The sequence below is a fragment of the Oryctolagus cuniculus genome, chromosome 19 (assembly GCF_051225735.1).
Source record: "Oryctolagus cuniculus isolate XC-2025 breed Fujian yellow rabbit chromosome 19, ASM5122573v1, whole genome shotgun sequence".
NCBI classification, from domain to species: Eukaryota; Metazoa; Chordata; class Mammalia; order Lagomorpha; family Leporidae; genus Oryctolagus; species Oryctolagus cuniculus.
Genome location: NC_142885.1, coordinates 33,227,899 through 33,240,614, shown reverse-complemented (window position 1 = coordinate 33,240,614; position 12,716 = coordinate 33,227,899).

Genomic DNA, 12,716 nt, shown 5'->3' with positions numbered 1-12,716 from the left:
TCCTCCCATCAAATAAAAGTCTAGGACTTGATAGCTTTACAAATGAATTACACAAAACATTTAATGAGGAACCAATTCCATCAAACACAAAATCTTCTGTACAGCAAAGAAAACCTAATAGAGTGCAGAGACAACCAATAGAGAGGGAAAAAAACATTTGCAAGCTACTAACCCAACAAAGGATTAAAATTCAGATTATATCAGGAACTCAACAAACTCAACAGCAAGCATCCAATCCACTTAAAAAATGGGCAAGGAACCATAAAAGACAGGTCTCAAAAGAAAAAAAATGCAAAATGACATATATATGACCCTATTAGTAGTCATCAGAGAAATGCAATGTGAAAGAACTGGATAGAGTTCTTGCCTTCCAACTTTGGCCTAGCCCTTCCATAATGTTTTCAGGCTCTGGGGGTGAGGCCAACAGATGAAAACATCTTTCTCTATCTCACACTGCCATTCTAATAAATTAGAATTTAAAGGAATCAATACATTGTATTTGGCATGGCAATTAAAGACATCATTTTGGTGCCAGCATCTAGTTACAGAGTATCTAGGATCAATACCTGGGCGTGCATTCAAATCCAGGTTCCTGCTTATGCATACCCTGGGAAACAACAGAGGATGGCTCAGATATTTGGGCCTTTGCCACTCAAGTGGAGTGATCCAGCCAATGGGAAATTTGTTTTCTTGTCATTCAAAGAAACATAATGAACACTGCTTACATAAGTGAATAAATAATTCCACTGGGGCCAAGGTAGCTTGTTTGGGACTGTGCTAGGGGCAGCTTTGACATTCGGGGTGCTGGCTGCACATACTCAGGGAGGAATGCCTCACAGCCTCAGTAGCTCTCTTTTATTCTTAATTGTACACCGTCCATTGAAATAAAGAGGCTCCTGCTGCAGTGTGGTGTTTGACACTCTCTGGATGCCCACTGCAGTGGAAAAAGGGACAGTTTATGGTCACCCTCTGTGCAAACATGGAGCCATCTGTTTGTACGTTCCAGACAAATTTGACAGGATCTTGAAGCAGTTCGGTGACAGCTGCCAACTCTGTTGCCCAGTGATTGATAGACTACTTCCTGTCAGGAACACAGCAAGGTTGCCCTTCTCAATGTGTCCCTGTCCAGGATTTGAGCAGGCTCTGTGTCTCCATCCTCAGCAAGGTGTGTACCTCTGTGTGGACTTCCCCGGTGTCTGAGATACGGCACTTCACCATCTGAGACAGGTGCAGAGGAGCAGCTACTTTCTTAACCATGTCCTGGTGGTGCCTGGCAGCATGTGAGGGGCAGCCAGCAGCCATCTGGTGCATCCTGACTCACCATCCCACAGCACACAAGACTCTGCATCACCCAGGTGGAGGTACAAATGTCTGAAATGATCCCATGAGACCATGTTACTTTTATGCGGCTGCCAGCAACACTCAGCACACAACCTTGAGTGTAGGCCTTCCCTTAAGAAGCCTCACTGTCTCACTGGGAGTCTGTGGGGAGACACAGAAAGCAGTGATAAACCAATGGGTGAACCCATGCACTCCATTAGCAATGGCAGTCCACAAGTCTACCAGGGACTACTTTAATTCCCATACAGCAAACAACAGAGAAATTTTCCACAGGTAAACTTTAAGCCTTTTTTGACATGCTCATACATTTATAACATGAAATATACCTCAATACAACTACTAACAATAACTGAATTCAACAACATTGTAGAATACATGATGTTGTGCATGGAAAAATCTACACAGGCCACCAAAAAATGGTTCAAGATGAAAAACCAATTCAGTAAAGTTACAGGTTACGAAATCGATATACAAAAACAGTAGCTTTTTTTTTTATATTCTAATAACCAATTTGCCAAAAATGAAATCTAAAAATTAATCTCATACACAATAGGGACAAAAATAAAACATTTAGGAATAAATGTAACCAATTAAGTGAAAGATATCTGCAATGAAAATTCTAAAATGTTAAGAAATATAAATCATCAAGGCTGCCCAAAATGGAAAAATATAACTTGCTCATGGATTGGAAGAATTAGTATAATTAAAATACCTACAAAGCACCTACAAATTACATGAAATTCCTATCAAACACCAATGACATTTCTTACAGAATGAGAAGATAATCCTAAATTCCAGAAGAAATCACAAAATATCAAGAATAGCTTGCCGACGCTGTGGCTCACTAGGCTAATCCTCCACCTTGTGGTGCCGGCACACCGGGTTCTAGTGCCGGTCGGGGTGCCGGATTCTGTCCCGGTTGCCCCTCTTGCAGGTCAGCTCTCTGCTATGGCCCAGAGTGCAGCGGAGGATGGCCCAAGTGCTTGGGCCCTGCACCCCATGGGAGACCAGGAGAAGCACCTGGCTCCTGGCTTTAGATCAGCGTGGTGCGCCGGCCGCAGCGCACCAGCCACGGCGGCCATTGGAGGGTGAACCAACGGCAAAAGGAAGACCTTTCTCTCTGTCTCTCTCTCTCACTGTCCACTCTGCCTGTCAAAAAAAAAAAAAAAAAGAATAACCAAAATGATCCTGAGCAAAATAAAAAAAAATCAACTTGGAGGCGTCAGAATACCTGACTTCAAAGCTTACTTCAAAGCTATAGCAATCAAAGCAGCATGATAGTGGAAATTAATTAATTAATTAATCCAAACAGGTAAAGCCAATTGATTTTTCATGAAACTGCCCAGACTATACCCTGGAAAAAAGTATAATCTATTCAATCAGTGGTGCTGGCAAAATTGGATTCACATATGCAGAACTGAGTATTACAGAACTATAAAAAATGAAATCCTGTTATTATCATCAATATCATTGCAACTGGAGGATTTCATGCTCAGTGAAATGACCCTGACACAGAAAGACGAATATCAGATGTTCTCCTTTATATATGGGAGCTAAAATTTTCTTTTAAAAAATCAGACAACAACAAAAGAAAAACAGGAAAGAAATTAATGCCTGGGTGAATCAGTATTGCTGCAAATATACTTCTGTCAAACTTTCTTTTATATCTTTGTCAAATTGTTAAGAATTATATGCTACTATAATTTTAATAATTCATGATCATTTTAAAATTTACTGTTATGACTGTAGTAGTCATTTTTATAGAAACCTGTGATTTAATAAATATAAATCTCGTATGTACAACTTTTGGATTATAGCAGTTCCCCCCATACCTGCCCTACCACCCACAAACCAACCCAACTCCTAATCCTTCTTCCAACCCATTCTTCATTGAGATTCATTTTTAATTATCTTTATATACAGAAGTACAACTCTATACTAAGTAAAAATTTCAAAAGCCTGTACCCACACAGACACACAAAGTGTACAGTACTGTTTGAAGACTAGTTTTACCGTTAATTCTCATAGTACAGCACATTAAGCACAGAGGTCCTACATGGGGAGCAAGTGCACAGTGATACCTGTTGTTGATTTAACAACTGACACTCTTATATTTCACGTCAGTGATCACCCTAGGCTCTGGGTCATGAGCTGCCAAGCTATGGAAGCCTCTGGAGTCCACAAATTCCAACATTATTTAGACAAGGCCATAATCAAAGTGGAAGTTCTCTCCTCCCTTCAGAGAAAGGTACTGACCTATTTGATGGCCCTTTCTTTCCCCCGGGATCTCATTCTCAGAGATCTTTCACGTGAGTGATTTTTTGCCATAGTTTCTTGGCTTTTCATGCCTAAAATGCTCTCATGGACTTTTTAGCCAGATCCGAATGCCTTAAGGGCTGGTTCCGAGGCCAGAGTGCTGTTTAGGGTATTTGTCATTCTATGAGTCTGCTGTGTGGCCTGCTTCCCATGTTGGATCATTCTCTCCTTTTTAATTCTATCTATTGTTTTTAGCAGACACTTGGTCTTATTTATGAGATCCCTTTGACACTTAATGCCATCTAACTAAAGTGATCAGTTTAAGTTCATAACTGATCATAAAGATAGGACTTTTTTTGTTTGATTATTCTTATTGCCCTTGCCTATATTCTTCCTTACTAGCCGAACTCTTTATTGAGTGGACTATAAAGCTCTTATGAGGTAAATTAAAATATACACTATTTCAAAAATAAAAGATTGTAAAAGAATGACAAACCCTCACTTTTTAAATTTTTGGTTTGTTAAGAATAGTGTACAAATTGAAATGTCTCTGTAGTGATTCTGAAAAACCAATAAAATCTTGGCCGGTGCTGTGGCTCAATGGGCTAATCCTCCGCCTTGCGGCGCCAGCATACTGGGTTCTAGTCCCAGTTGGGGCGCCGGATTCTGTCCCGGTTGCCCCTCTTCCAGGCCAGCTCTCTGCTATGGCCCGGGAGTGCAGTGGAGGATGGCCCAAGTGCTTGGGCCATGCACCCCATGGGAGACCAGGAGAAGCACCTGGCTCCTGGCTTCGGATCAGTGCGGTGCACTGAACGCAGCGTGCCGGCCATGGCGGCCATTGGAGGGTGAACCAATGGCAAAAAAGGAAGACCTTTCTCTCTGTCTCTCTCTCACTGTCCACTCTGCCTGTCAAAAATAAAAAAAAAAAAAAACAATAAAATCTCAAATATGAAAAAAGCTTATCTCGTATTCACTGTATTGCTCTGATGCAATACAACTGCATTCAATTGCAATACAACTGCTATTCAATTTCACATACACATGAGAACATACTACCATTTTTCTTAATTAAAGGAAACAATCTAAAATAAATATTCATCACCAACTTAAAACACAGCATAGCAGCCTTTCAACTGAACATGATAAGAAAGAACAGTTCAGTTATTTACAGGTTATGTTTTTGCTTATATTAAATAACCATTTTCAAATACCATAATATTAGTCATGACACTATTCATTTAAAACACCTTAACTTTATACACCAAGTAACATGTTGGTATTTTCACTTAAATTTTATGAACAAGAGTTGAATATATTTATGGGCTACTATGACATTTCAATATTCATATAAAATTTATACTGAGCAAGTCTACATTTATCTTTTGACATTATTTTATGAACAGAGCCTTGAGCTCCTTTATTTCATTTTCTAATAACAGATATAACAGATCACTGTGAGCTACACACATTCACCTGTATGATTCTAGAAAATTACTCAGTAATCTACTGCTCCTGGGATAATCATCCGCATCCATTTTTACACCTAGTTTTAATATTGCAGTTGGTTTCAAAAGCAAAACACAGAGAATCAATAAGGGGGAGGGAGGAAGAGAGAGAGAGTGAGAGAGAGAGAGAAAGACACCACCCATCTAGTAGTTCATTACCCAAATGCCCACCATACTCAGGGCTGATCTGACCCAGGCTGAAGCTGGGAGATGGTCTCCAATGTGGTAGCAAGAATCCAACTACTTAAGCCATCACTGGCTGCCACTGGTATCCTGAGCACCACCCTTCAAAAAACTTTCTAACATACTCTCATATAGCCCTGGCTTCCAGAGGAGGAGGACAGTCCCCCATCTTGACTCCATACCTATATGGTTTCCTACTCCCAAATCACCACACATGCCAAGCTCCTGCTCAACTCCAGCCACAGCATCTGGTTTAATGGATCCAACTGAAGATACAGGGAACCCTGGCCCACCAGGGTTACCAAACATGCAGTCACTGGACATAAAGGCCCACATCTGAGGCAGAAGCAACCTGCATAACCACATGCCCAAAACTGAAACTGCATCATTGTTACACCACATATTAAAATCAACTCAAAATGAATAGAAGTCCACACAGAAGATCTGAACACTTACAACTTATAAAATAGAAAAATCCTTGACATTAGCCTCAAGAGTGGTTGCTTACGTGTTAACAACTAAAGCACAGAGAGCAAAAGCAAATATAAGGAAATGAAACTACAACAAAAAGCAGTAAAGCAAAGATCAATGAAATGAAAGGTCAAACCAATGAATAGGAGAAAATATTAGCAAACCAGATGTGTGATCAAGGGAATAATACAAGCGTACCACTAAGAAACAAAGAATACTATTAAAAAAGGACAAAGGACTGAATCAATGTTTTCCAACAAAAACAGACAATGTACCCAGTGGGTATGTGAAAAAGTTCTGAACATTGCTATCATCAGCAAAATGCAAATCAGGATGACAATGGTTATTCCCTCTTAACTGTTAAATGGCTACTATTTTTTTTTAATTTTTTTGACAGGCAGGGTGGACAGTGAGTGAGAGAGACAGACAGAAAGGTCTTCCTTTTGCCATTGGTTCACCCTCCAATGGCCGCCGTGGCTGGTGCGCTGCAGCCAGAGCACTGCGCTGATCCAATGGCAGGAGCCAGGTACTCATCCTGGTCTCCCATGGGGTGCAGGGCCCAAGCACTTGGGCCATCCTCCACTGCACTCCTTGGCCACAGCAGAGAGCTGGCCTGGAAGAGGGGCAACCTGAACAGAATCCGGCGCCCCAACCGGGACTAGAACCCAGTGTGCCGGCGCCACAAGGCGGAGGATTAGCCTAGTGAGCCACAGTGCCGGCTAAATGGCTACTATTAAAAAGTTAAAAGATAACAAGTATTGGGCACAATGTAGAGAACGTGGAACACACAGTATTGGAGGGAATGTAAATTGTACCATCCACTATGAAAAGCAATATGGAAGTTCCTCAAATGAAATTAAAAAAGGAACAACCTTTATTGGCCATGAATCCAAAAGAAAATCACCATCTCAAAGAATTGTCTGCACCCCCACATTCACTTCAGCATCATTCACAATTCCACGATATGGAAATTACCCAAATGTTTGTTGATGGATGCATAAGGAAAAATGGGATACACACACAGTGGCATCCTCACCAAACCTTAAAAAGAAAGGAAACACTACTACTTGTCACAAGATGGATCCAGAAGTATGGAACTATAGGACATAACAGTGAGTGAAACAAGACACAGAAATAAGAAATACTACATGAGCACACTTACATGTGAAATATACAAAAGTCAAACTAACACAGTCAGGGAGCAGGATGGTGTTTGTGATGAACTGGGACCGTGAAAATGAAGAGATGTTAGTCAAACGATACAAATATATGGTTATAGTACTGGAGCTGGGGTGTAAAAGCTTGGGCCTCCACCTGGACTGCCAGCATCCCATATGGGAACCAGACCGAGTCCCAGCTGCTCCACTTCCCATTCACCTCCCTGCTAATGTGCCTGGGAAAGCACTAGAAGATGACCCCACGACTTGGCCCCTATGCCAAAGTGGGTGACCTGGGGCCCAGCCCTGCCACTGAGGACATTTAAGGAGTGAAATAATGCATGAGATGAGATATCCTTCATCCTCTCTCTCACTCTCTCTGACTCTGTCTTACTCTCCTTCTCTCTTTCTTGCTTTTCTATTTTTTATTTGATAGGTAGAGTTATAGACAGTGAGAGAGAGAGAGAAAGGTCTTCCTTCCATTGGTTCACTCCCCAAATGGCCTCTACAGCTGGCGATACACCGACCCGACACCAGGAGCCAGGTGCTTCCTCCTGGTCTCCCATGCAGGTGCAGGGGCCCAAGCTCTTGGGCCACCCTCCACTGGCCTCCCGGGCCACAGCAGAGAGCTGGACTGGAAGAGGAGCAACCAGGACTAGAACCCAGCACCCATACGGGATGCTGACATCCTGGGCAGAGGATTAACCAAGTGAGCCATGGCGCCAGCCCCTGCCTTTCAAATAAAGCTTAAAAAATAAAATTTACAATTATGAGATAAGGTTTTTAAAATCTAATATATACTCCAGGTAACCAGTTCACACCATATTCTGCATTTGTAATTTCCTAGGTCAGTATTCTTAAAAAAAAAAAAAAAAAACAAAAAACAAAAACACTATATAATGGCAGGAGTATAAGTGAGAGGGCGGGTATGGTAGCAAGAATTACTATGCTGTGAAAGCTGTATTTATTGAAGGCATAAAATATATATACCTTAAATAAAAGCTTTCTGGGAAAATACATAATAAAATGAGGTAAGTTTAAAAAACACTATAAAAGTGATAAATTTGTGGCTGGCGCCACGGCTCACTAGGCTAATCCTCTGCCTTGCAGCGCCGGCACACCGGGTTCTAGTCCTGGTCGGGGCGCCAGATTCTGTCCCAGTTGCCCCTCTTGCAGGCCAGCTCTCTGCTGTGGCCAATGAGTGCAGTGGAGGATGGCCCAAGTGCTTGGGCCCTAAACCCCATGGGAGACCAGGAGAAGTAGCTGGCTCCTGCCATCGGATCAGCGCTGTGTGCCGGCCACAGCGTGCTGGCCGCGGAGGCCATTGGAGGGTGAACCAACGGCAAAGGAAGACCTTTCTGTCTGTCTCTCTCTCTCACTGTCCACTCTCCCTGTCAAAAAAATAAAATAAAAAAAGAGTGATAAATTTGTTAAGTAACTTCATTGTACTAATCCTTTCCTAGTGTTTTGTAAGTACCAGGAAAGTCGAAAGGTTTGTGTGAAAATGCAGTATAAAGATCAGATGCATATAGTAACACAGACTGTGTGCCTTGAATATATACTATTTTTGTTTCTCAGTTATACTGTAATTAGGCTAGAAAAATACAACATGCAAAAATAGGTTCCTATACTTAAAATGCAAATAAAAATTAAGGAACTTAGATTAATATTGTGGGGTTTTGGTAGGCTTCATGGGACAGAAATGATTTTTAAGATATTCAGGATTTGGGCTGGCACTGTGGTGTAGCAGGTGAGGCCACCAAATGCAGTGCCGGCATCCCATATGGGGACCAGTTCAAGTCCCGGTTGCTCCATTTGCAATGCAGCTCTCTGCTATGGCTTCGGAAAGCAGTAAAGGATGGCCCAAGTCCTTGGGCCCTTGCACCCACATGGGAGACCTGGAGAAGCTCCTGGCTCCTGGCTTCAGATCAGCGCAGTTCTTGACATTGCCACCATCTGCAGTGTGATCCAGCAGGTGGAAGACCTCTCTGTCTCTCTGCCTCTCCTTCTCTCTCTGTGTAACTTTGACTTTAAAATAAATAAATCTCTTTTTTTTTACAGGCAGAGTGGACAGTGAGAGAGAGAGAGACAGAGAGAAAGGTCTTCCTTTTGCCGTTGCTTCACCCTCCAATGGCCGCCGTGGCTGGTGCGCTGCGGCCGGCGCACCATGCTGATCTGAAGCCAGGAGCCAGGTGCTTCTCCTGGTCTCCCATGGGGTGCAGGGCCCAAGCACTTGGGCCATCCTCCGCTGCACTCTGGGCCATAGCAGAGAGCTGACCTGGGAGAGGGGCAACCTGAACAGAATCCGGCGCCCCGACCGGGACTAGAACCTGGTGTGCTGGAGCTGCAGGCGGAGGATTAGCCTATTGAGCTGCAGTGCCAGCCAAAATAAATAAATCTTAAGAAACTATTCATGAACTTGACTAAACTAAATTACAGGTGGTTTCTTGAAAATAAAGATTCAGGAATTCTATCAAGAGAATACTCAAGACAATATCTAAGTAATATATTACACTGTCACCTCACCTCCGTCAAATTGAAAATTCAGAAATAGAAAATGAAAGGAAGTGTATCTGAAGGAAACCAGGAAAGTGAAAAGTGAAATGAGAATTATAAACTACTACATGCTTCTGCTTGCAGTGCTGGCGTCTCATAACAGCGCTGGTTTGAGTCCCCACTGCTCCACTTCCGACCCAGCTCCCTGATATGGCCTAGGAAAGTGGAAGATGGGCCAAGTGCTTGGGCCCCTGCACCCATGTGAGAGACCCAGAAGAAGCTCTGGGCTCCTGGATACATATCAGCTCAGCTCCGGCCATTGTGGCCCTATGGGGAGTGAAACAGCAGACCAAAGACCTCTCTCTTTCTCTCTTTCTGCCCCTGCCTCTCTGTATCTCTGCCTTTCAAAGAGTTAAATAAATCTTAAAAAAATCTTTCTTTCCCCATTTGACACTCACATGTCATCTTCCACAGTAATCAGGTGGGAAAATCAAGCAAGGTGATTCATTAGTGTAGGAGGGGTTACCAATCACATAGAGCTCAGTGTTTGTTGAAGCAGCAATTTTAAATGTAACATCATATGTAAGAAAATGTTAACAAAGTTTAAATCTCTTTGAAAGAAGCACTCTGAAAACTACACATATACCAATTCATTGAAGGATTTCCTGGACTCCATGCCTGTTCTCTCACCACAGCACTTCAGTAGAAAACTTTACAATATTTGCAATACTGAACTGCAAGTCACAGTTTTAGTTTTCCCATTCATAATTATTGAGGCCTACATAACTCACAAACAAAATTTTATAAAGATGAAACAAAGACATTGTTTGTAGCGAACTCTCCATCTATTTTTCCCCCATAGATCTGACTTTAGTTAAACAGAGGGAAAGCATCTTAAGATATCTGGCATAAACCAATCTAATTTTGGAATCTCCCCAGAAAGTTTCTATATTTGAACTTCTTATTAGTAGTACACTAGAAATTGCTAGCCTAGGATTTTTGTGGGAGATGCTCAAGTTCTATGGTGGTCACAGGAGCAGAGGTGTGGAAAATGTAATGGAATTGAGACATAAAAACAAAAATCAAAAGAATCACATATTCATGTGGCTTTGAGAAGGGTGTAGGGACCAGCCAGCCTTTAAGATGCCTGGTGATTGTTATCAGAGAACATCTGTGGATTGGGAGCATGAGAAAACAACAGAACAGATTTTTCTTGGCTTGTTGTGTGTGAGGGAAAAGAATTATGGAATCACCGAACCAAGCTCTAAAATAGCCAAAACGAGAAAACCATGGGCAATATAAACAGGTCTAGCTAATGAGGCGAGAAAAATCCAAGACCTTCCTGAAACACGGTATAGAGATAAGGCTGTCTAGGATGGGAAGACCAGTGAGAACAAACACCTGGACTTAACATGGGGTCATTTCAACTTCTGGATTTGAACAATCAGCACTAACAGGAACAGCAAGAGTGGATGACGAGGAAACTGGAACATCCATGAGGACGTGCACCAAAGGGCTGTTTCTGAGTAGTCACTGGTCAGCATCTCATAAGATGAGGATCAAGGAACGATCCTTGGGTGTCAACACTAGGAACTGCTAACCAGAAGGAAGGGAGACTCGATTCACCACATACTGTAAGAACCAAACCACAAAACACAATACCTACGGATTTTGAAATTTTGTGCTGTTTGAAACACGGGGACAAACAGAGATTTCAATTCATCAACTGATGTTTTAGAACCAATTATATGGCAACCATTGTGGATACTGTGCAGAAACAATGCCCCTGCCCTCTCAGACCTAAAAATGGTCTAAAAATATCATAATCCAAATGATTTAAATACTTCAAAATCTAATTTAGAAGTAAAAAGAACCTGTATTGAGTTATTCAGAACATTATAGTTTTATAACTGAAACAAACATACTTAGGAAGTAATGCTTCCCTCTCAAAATTTCAGTGCCATCCTTGGATCTAGGTGCCTCTGATGATAAACAGAGTCCCCATATGCCTAGTTAATGCAATAATATGACTGGACTATGTAAATTTTACATGATACGTCTCCCCTTATAACTGCATTCATTACAATATAAGAATATATTCCTCAGGAAGTTTTTCATAAAATTAGGGAAACACTGGATATCACAGAGACAGGATTAGAATTCAGTGGGGGAAGGACACTTATTAAGCCATTGTTTTGGGTGTACCAGTTAATGCTATCACTGCTGTGTTGGAGAACCCTCAATGCAAACTGAGATAAACAATCTTAGCAAATCAGGAAAAACAGGAAGCAAAGCCTGTGAGCAGGAACCTCCTTGCTGGATGACCAGATCCATTTTCTCAGCTCCTATCCACTAAGTAAAACTATAAATCCAGAAAATGAAACAAGAGACCTGGAAATTAACACAGTCGCTGGGCATCTAAATCACCCACCCAAAAGAAGGTGACTCACCTGCTGCTGGTTCACCCACCCTGGCATCAGAATTCAGCCAGGTAGGCTCACACCTCCTGGAACTGTATGTGATATCCCGAGTACATATACGTTTTACAATATACAATTTGCAATCTATTTAGAACATATGATATTAAATTTATAATATATAAATATATGAATGATACACACAAGCATTTCAAGAAGACTCACCAGGCAAGGATGGACAAACGTGAGGGTCCTGTTGAATCCATTGCCACTCCTCCGACACCAGCATCCTGGCCCTCCCTGCAGGTATTGCTCTTGGCTGTTCACCTCCTTGTTCTTAGGGCCAGGGCTTAGCACATGTTCCAATGAAGAACTCCACGACGTTGGACACCAAGAAGAGAAAAGGGAAACAGCAGCACTGAGTACCCTTTTTATAAACTCAGTATTCAACGGCATACATCAAGTCTGACTGGATTACCTCCAGGCTCCAACCAATCAGAAAACAAAGACCAAGCCTGTGTAGGCTTGCACAGGGGGTGTGGCTCCAGGCTTCTCCTGAGCTCCTGCTGTCTGTCCCAAGAAGGCAGGGAGGCCAGGGTCCAATGCAGTGGGGCCACAAGTCGATTGTTTGTTTCACTTTTGTCATGGAATTTATTCCACCGTTCGATCTAAAATTTGACAGTACATACTCATCTGCTTTTTCTCCTTAGAGTGTTTAAATAAAGTGAAATTGCTTTTATACAACTCATGTATTGGGAGTGGTGGCTGTTTTTCAACTACTGGATTACAGAAAGAAAACAAGTATGGGATGTTGGCATTACAGGTGGTGGCTTAACCCACTGCACCACAACACTAGCCCCTAACCACAGAATTTTAGAAGCCCAATGAGT